We start from the raw sequence: 8,656 nt of genomic DNA, 5'->3' as shown, positions 1-8,656 counted from the left end.
TCAAAAAACAACAGACACTAGTGAGAGTGGTAAAAAAGGGGAATGCTTGAACAGTGTTGGTAGGAATGTAAGTTAGTTCAACCACTATGGAAAGCAACTTGCAGATTTCTCAAAGAACTTAAAAGGGAGCTGCCATTCGACCCAGCAATCTCATTACTGCATATATAAACAAATGAAAATAGATAATTAAACCCAAAAGACACATGCATTTGCATGTTCATCGCCATGCTATTTACAACAGCAAAGACATGAAATCAACCTAGGTGCCCATCAGTGGTGGACTGGGTAAAGAAAATGTGATACATCTACAACATGGAATACTATGCAGCCATCAAAAAGAATGAAATTATGTCCTTCACAGCAACATGGATGGAGCTGGAGCCCATAATCCTAGGTGAATTAATGAAGGAACAGAAAACCAAATACTACACGTTCTCACAAGTGGGATCTAAACATTGAGCACACATGGCCATAAACATGGGAACAAAAGATACTGTGGCTACTAGAGGAGGAAGTGAAGGAGAGGGGTATGGATTGAAAAGCTACCTATTGAGTACTATGCTCACAACTTGGGATTAATATACTCATGCAACAAGCCTGCACATGTATCCCCTGTATTTAAAATAAAAGTTGAATTAAAAACTAAAATTGTATTTACTAAAAAGTACAATTTAAAATACAAAAAGATATTTTTAAAAGAAAATTTCAGTTAGATAAGAGAAATAAAGAGACACATCGTGCAACATGGTCACTGTAGTTAATGTATTGTACATACTCTAGAAAATTGCTAAGAGGGCAGATTTTAAATGTTCTCACTACAAAAATTACAATTATGTGAGGTAATGCATATGTTAATTAGCTCTATTTAGCCATTCCACAGTGTATGCATATTTCCACACATGTATGATAAATGTATTCAATTTATATTTGTCAATCAAAAAACTTAAAAGTAACCAAAAAAAGATACGTTTTAAGCAAGCAACTCTCTTTCTGAACATACGCCATCATGTTCCAAATCAGAGTTGCATTACATAATGTGTCTCCTATCCAACACATGCACAGAAGTTTTGTTCATGTATCCTGCTTCAAAATAATATTTTCTTATTTGTTTTGCAGATATTTTCTTCACTAGCAGTTATAGTTATTGTATACATTGATTGAAATAACATCATATGTCTAGCAAAAGAGTGGTCAGATTTACATTTTATTTCATAAAGCTTTGAAAATATTTAAACATAAACAGGCTTATATGAATACATATACATCAACTATTTATTCAATTTTCAGACAGTTCAAAGTGCACCTGTGTATTTTCAGACTGTAGTTTGGAACTACAATCTCAAATCTAAGAATCTGAGAGAAAAATTTGCACTCATCAGAAAACTGTATATTTCTACTCTCTTAGAATATATTACTTTTGAATTATAGTTAACGTTTTCCTCACTTGCTTCTTAGCATTTTAGAGTTTCTCTTTTGGTATACCCAAATCCTATGAAGGCATTGAAGATAAAATTTTCTTTAAAATATAGATAGTTATAATCTATTTTAATCCCAGCTAGTAAATGTCCTAATTAGTAATACTTAAGACAAATTACTATACTTTTCTAGTAATATGGAAATGACTCATAAACAAACAATACTAGTTTCATTATAATTGCAAAAAGAGAGACAATAAACATCATTAACAACATCTATGCTCTTTTTTCACAGAAACAAAATCCTTTAAAGAGGCAATCAGTTAGGAAATGTTATTTAAACCATGCCATCCATCTGCATGACTATATTAAAGACAAACTGAACAAATTCAAATGTATGTGTGTCAAATACAAAACTTGGTTGAAGGTAGATGCATAAAAAGTCAGTATTTTCAAAAGAAAACAATATACAAAATATGGTTTTGATCCTTATATTTTAGTGATGAGATTGATTAATATGATAATATATAAATGATAGTTTACATTAGCCTCAAGCTATTTGGTTGATATATCTAGAAGCAATATAATAGAAAATAGGGCATATAATGCCTGAAAATTATTACTAGATTTCTAGTCCATGTAAGTTTTAAACAGTTTCTCCATTATTTTCCCCTTTTTGCGATGCAGTTTTTTATTAATGCATGCATAATTAAATAACATTCTAGGCCGCTGAACTTTAGAACACAACAGAGATATGCAATTATATTTGGGTAATTCACTTTGAGAAATTGCTGGCATGTATTATAATTCTATCATTTAAACCTTCATCCTTTAATTTCTTCTGTTGATAATTTCAATTATTTTATATTGCCAATAAGTCACTGATGACTATGCCTGTGAGATTTTGTTATAGATGTTAGTCAGAGAAGCAAATTAGCTTAAATAATGTATTGTGCAAAGGCAGCAAATTTCTGTAACACCAAGAGTAGGCATTTACTATTCACTTTACATGTAGATTATTTAGGTGTATTATTTGAGAAGATAATTTGCGTCAGGTGTCTTGTTCAACTTAGTGCAATCAAATTTGTGCATTATTCAAAGATATGTTCAAGCCTTCTCTCTGACTGTGTCTCTCCCTCTTTTTCTTCCTCGCTCACGTTAGTTTTACTTTGTTTTGTTTTGCAGTTTAATATATTTATAAGTTATAAATATATTGCTGTAACCAAATGCTTTGTAGAGTTTTCTGTAACATCTGATTAATTTATAAAGCAATTACAGTGACTTTTTCACAATTTCCCATTGTTCTATCTTTATTTCCTCTAGTGACCACTCATATCCAGTTCCAAACTGATTATCTTTACATTTTCTCTGAGATTTGCCCAATGTGATGTGCCAGATTTCAATTCTTAGAGAACTCTACACATAGCCTTAAGAAATTCTTATCAACTACACTCTATGCCTTTTAAAAATACAAAAACCACTCTGTCCTGTATCATCTGGTTTTGGATAGTATAATGAAGGTATGCGCTTTGTCTCTTAAGTGTGTTATTCATGACCCTTATTAGAGTTTTATGTATTTAAGATTGAAATCTCCAAACCAATTTAAAATTGCTTGTGGGCATGAACCCTATTTTATATTTCATTTTAACCATACGGTAGGTACCTCACATAAAGCTAATCATTTTGTCAAGTCAATCTAGCAGTCCCACTCAATTGATATTTATTTAATCATTAATGATTACCTATTTTGTGTCAGACACTGCATTTGGGGGATAGGTATGTTTGTCTGTAACGTCATGAAGTTCTACTAAAGGCTCTTAGCAGCAAGTAGCAATTGATGACTGTGGTGGCATGTGAAAGAGCGTTTTTAAAATTTTATGTATAATAAAGTCTATGATTAACAAAAAATGACTGCTATGTGGATGGTATTTTTAATTTTTTTATTTCTATTGTTTTTGTTATCCTAGTCTGTTCAGGAAGCTATAAAAAAGATTATAAACAGCAGAAATTTATTTCTCACGTTTTGGAGGCCGGGAAGCTCAAGATCAAGGGACTGGCAAATTTAGTTTCTGGTTAGGGTCCCCTCCCTGGTTCATAAATGACTATCTGCTCAATGTCCCCACATGGTGGAAGGGGCAAGGGGCAAGTCCAAGCTCTCCTGGACTGTTTTTATAAGGTTACTAATCCCATTTATGAGGCCCTCACCCTCATGACCTAATCACCTAACAAAGGCCCTAAGGTCCATCTCCTTAGGGTTAGGATTTCAGCACATGAATTTGCGTGTTGGACATAAATATTTTGTCTATAGCAGCCATCAATTAAAATTGATGCTACTAATGTATATAAAAATTATAAACAGGATTATTAAAAACTAGTCAGAAATGTTGACTTGTGGGAATATATAATAATTCATACACACACACACACACACACAACTTAATCTGTGAAATGATGGAATCTTGAGTAGCACTCAGTTGGCGGACTTTCCTCATTCAAAAGCCAGGTGAACTCTAAAAATACTTTGCAGACTCACAACAAGCAAGTAAAAAACATACAGAAGAGAAAGGCAAAGTTCAGAATATCAAAAAGAAGTAACAATAAAGAAATCCAATTTTGATGAAAATTAGCAGAGACAACAGAAATATACCAAGATTGCATTTGATAAGAAAATTTTCTTAAAATCTGTGAAAATAGAAACAGACACGGCTAGAGGTAGCGATATGAAATTGATAGCAGGAATATAAACAGCAAAATGAAAAATCGTGATATACAGACATGTATTTTATATCGAATTGCAGGTGACATGATGGTTAATCTTAGGTGACAACTTGACTAGGCCACAGTACCCAAATCTTTGGTCAAACAATGTGAATATTTCTGTAAAGGCAGTTTTTAGATGAGGCCAACATCTAAATCGGTAGACTTCTAATAAAGCAAGCTGCCTTCCATAATGTGAGTGGGCATCAACCGTTCAGTTGAAGACCTCAAGAGGAAACAGATTGAGAGCCCCAGAGAAAGAGGAAACTTTGTCTCCAGATTGTCTTCCTACTTGAGCTGCAGCACTAACTCTTCCTGTCATCTCCAGCCTACTGGCCTGCCCTGCCAATTTTGGACTTTACCAGTCTCCACAGTTCTGTGAGCCACTTTCTTAAAGAAATCTCTTATAGAATTTGGATGTGCATCTGGTAGAATTTCCATGTTCTCACTTGTAAGTGGGAGCTAAATAATGAGAACACATGGACACATAGAGGGGAGCAACACACACTGGGACCTACCAGAGGTGGAGAGTGGGAGGAAAGAAAGGAACAGGAAAAATAACTAATGGATACTAAGCATAACACCTGGCTGGAAAAATAATCTGTACAGCAAACCTCCATGACAGGGATTTATCTACATAACAAACCTGCACATGTACCCCGAACTTAAAATAAATGTTAACAAAACATTAACAAAAACCTTCCTACTTCTCTGTCTTCCTTCCTCACACATATATGGGTGTGCGTGTGTGTGTGTGCATGTGTACATGCATGTGTGTGTCTATACATACATGCACATACACATATAATGAAGAAAAATTTCATATCTGTATGCAATGGACTGAATGTTTGTATTCACCCAAAATGTGTATGTTGAAATCCTGACCCCAACATGATGATATTTAGAGCTGCGGCATTTGTAACATGATTAGGTCACGAAGGCACAGCGCTAATGAATGGGTTTAGTGCCCTTATACAACAGACCACAGAGCACTTTTTTCCACTACGTGAGCATATAATGAGAAGTTACCAGTCTGCATCCTGGAAGAGAGCTCTCACCAGAACTTGAGCATGCTGGTACCCTGATGTTAGACTTCCAGACTCCAGAACTCTAAGAAATAAATTTCTATTGTTTATAAGCCAACCAGTATATGGCATTTTATCCCAAACCGGCTAAGACAATATATCTAAACATGCACACACACACACACACATACACACACACACACACAGCCATTGGGTCTGTGGTTCTCTGGTTAATACAGTGACAAAATCAAATAATGATGCAAATAAAAGTTCCATACAAAAATTACCTAGTTAGAAATAGGGACTGAGATGACCGCTAATGAAGCATTATGAAACTGTACTGTCATTTTGCACTTTATTGCTCCCTACTATGTAGTTGCAAAGTGACTGCAACTATATTTTTAGTAACTGATTTAGTAATTTCTAGGGTGTGCAACACATTCGAGTATTAGTCTGGTTGCTCTCTATTTCCCTCCCCTTTTATGTGGAAATCTTTCTGATAGAATGTAAACATATACCATATATACTTATATATATGTGGTATATATATGCATACATATATCTATAAACTTATGAATGTGCATACACACACATACACACACATGCACACACACACAGATCAAAAGGATCACCACTAGAGAGTATTTGTTCATGGAACCTGTTTCCAATATAACAAAAATAGAGAGGACTGGATATGGGGAAGTAAAGCAAGAGGAATGAGGAGCAATTGCATAAAGAGAAGAGAAGGCCAGTCTGGAGAATCATATTACAGGAGACCTAGATGAAATTTGGAGTCATATTCCCCATGTATCCGAAAGTCCTGTTCTCTACACAACTTGCCAGTTTAACAGACCTGGATTCTTGTAAACCACCGTGTAGGAGTAGGAGCCGTAACGTCACTAGTACAAATGGTAACATGAAGAGAGAAATCGCCACACTGATTTGGATCCATAAGAACCACTGGAGAATTTCTTAGTGAGTGGTTGTGATGCTAAAACTGTAGATACTAGTATATAAAAACCTTTCATTATCATTAAAGAGTTAAGAAACGCACCTCTGACTGTCTTATAGAATGGATCCTGGCCCTAAGGGATCTTAAGTCTCAAACCTAGTCATGATACTTCTGTTTATAATGAGCTGACTAAGCAGTGCCATGTTTAAAATGCTGCTCTAGAGAGATGTGCTTAGCAGGTCTTCATCATTATGTTATTTTCGCAGTGGTTATATACTCAACAGTTTAGGACTCAGGAAGTTAATGAGTGGAGGGCATTCCTTGCATAAAATTCTGTGTTCCACATTAACATGATCAAATTTATTCACTGGACTTATACATATGTAATGTAGAATAAATAATTCCATGACACCAAAGGAGAGCATGGAAGATTCAACATACATCTACTCCTATGCCATCACACACTTTGTGCTATCTTTTTTTTTTTTTTGAGACAGAGTCTCGCTCTGTCGCCCAGACTGGAGTGCAGTGGCGCGATATCGGCTCACTGCAGGCTCCGCCTCCCGGGTTCACGCCATTCTCCTGCCTCAGCCTCCCGAGCAGCTGGGACTAAAGGCGCCGCCACCACGCCCAGCTCATTTTTTGTATTTTTAGTAGAGACGGGGTTTCACTGTGTTAGCCAGGATGGTCTCGATCTTCTGACCTCGTGATCTGCCCATCTCAGCCTCCCAAAGTGATGAGATTACAGGCGTGAGTGGGCCTGGCCCACTTGGTGCTATCTTACACAATACATTTCAAAAATGGTTCATCCATAGATGTGGAGACCATAATTCAGCAAAAGAGATTGTATCATAATAAATTGGATTATGCACATTTCTATTAAATTCATGTTTAATTGAAACTGCTAATATTAACTGCATAATAATTCTAAATACAAACTACATGCTGATTTTTCGTGTTTTGTATATTTGTAATTTTTACTTTACAGCACTTTTTAAGAATGTATTGATTTTGTATTTTATAGTCACAATCAAAATGAAATAGAAAAGTAACCCCCTGCCCCACCCTTCCGGCAGCTCCCGCAAGCCTTAGCCCCAGTGGTGCGCCCCGCCCTTGGGACTGCTCAGCGTGCACACGGGGTCTCTGTGGTCCCCGAGACAGCCTGGCCTCCTGCGGCCTCGCAGGCCCTGCCCCTGTGACGGTGGCGCACAGTACACCAAAGGAGACTGTTGATATCCTGAGTAATGACATTAAGGAGGAAAGGAAAATCCAGAAGCATAAAACCCTCCCTAAGATGTCTGGAGGATGGGAGTGGCAATTGAATGGAACAGAAGCTAAATGAGTGGGAAGAGTTGCTGGGGAAATATCGCTGTCCTTTTCAACATTAACAACAGCATCCCACCGACACTTGATGGAGAGGAGGAAGCCTCGAAAGGACAGCAAGTTGGAGAACAGGAGCCTGAATTGGCATCACCTCCCAACTTCATGGTCGAAGTTATAGAGAATGGTGGCAAGGAGGCCCTTGTGCTGGACTGTCACTATCCAGAGGATGAGGGTGGGCTGGAGGAGAAGGTTGAGAGTGACCTTTTCTTTATCAGGGAATTTACTTTCCATCCAATGGGGAGTCTCCATGAAAGGATACTAAATTTTTTCTTTTTTTTCTTTTTTGAGACGGAGTCTCCCTCTGTCGCCCAGGCTGGAGTGCAGTGGCGCGATCTCGGCTCACTGCAAGCTCCGTCTTCCGGGTTCCCGCCATCCTCCTGCCTCAGCCTCCCGAGTAGCTGGGACTACAGGCGCGGCCACCTCGCCCGGCTAATTTTTTTTGTATTTTTTAGTAGAGACGGGGTTTCACCGTGTTAGCCAGGATGGTCTCGATCTCCTGACCTCGTGATCTGCCCGTCTCGGAAGAATACTAATTTCACCCTCAACACAGATTCCCTGAGCTCAGCCTTACATGACCACCTAATGGATTTCTTTGTGAAGGGAGGGGTGGCCAACACTTCGGGATAAGTTGATGGAGCTCAGCACAGTCCTGGAGCAGCAGGAGTACATGACTTCTGTTGAAGACCTCAGAAGTTCTGTCAAGAGCCCCTAGAACAGACAGACAATGAAAGCCGTAGTTTTATGGCAGGATTTGGCTGGTGAACAAATCCTACCCTGAAGCCAGGCACATGTGCTTTAAAATGATTGTCATCCTAATACCACCGGGAAAAATAACAAATTTAAATTATTTCGTTTGTGCTCCCATTTATTATCATTTGTTTTTTTCTATACAAATCTATTATTTCTAGATTTTTATATAACATGTTAGACAATAAAATGGGTTTGTCTCCTCAAAAACAAAAAGAAAAATAAATATGTGGCAAAATTACAAACAATTCAACTCAAATGCTTTCTGTATTAAGTGTGATAGGTATCTCTTAAATATATTCACATGTAGAACTATGCCAGTTGATATACATTTATATATGTATGTGCTATAAAATCACTATTAGAATGGAAAAAAA

General features: G+C 37.1%; 1 pseudogene; it reads left to right on the top strand.

Moving 5' to 3' along the window:
- Positions 1-5,978: 5,978 nt before the first annotated feature.
- On the top strand, positions 5,979-8,244 carry LOC117096740 (annotated as a pseudogene).
- The last annotated feature ends 412 nt before the right edge of the window (positions 8,245-8,656 follow it).

This window comes from Trachypithecus francoisi, unplaced genomic scaffold (genome assembly GCF_009764315.1).
Source record: "Trachypithecus francoisi isolate TF-2019V2 unplaced genomic scaffold, Tfra_2.0 Lachesis_group14, whole genome shotgun sequence".
NCBI classification, from domain to species: Eukaryota; Metazoa; Chordata; class Mammalia; order Primates; family Cercopithecidae; genus Trachypithecus; species Trachypithecus francoisi.
This window is presented reverse-complemented; position numbering and strand designations above follow the sequence as displayed.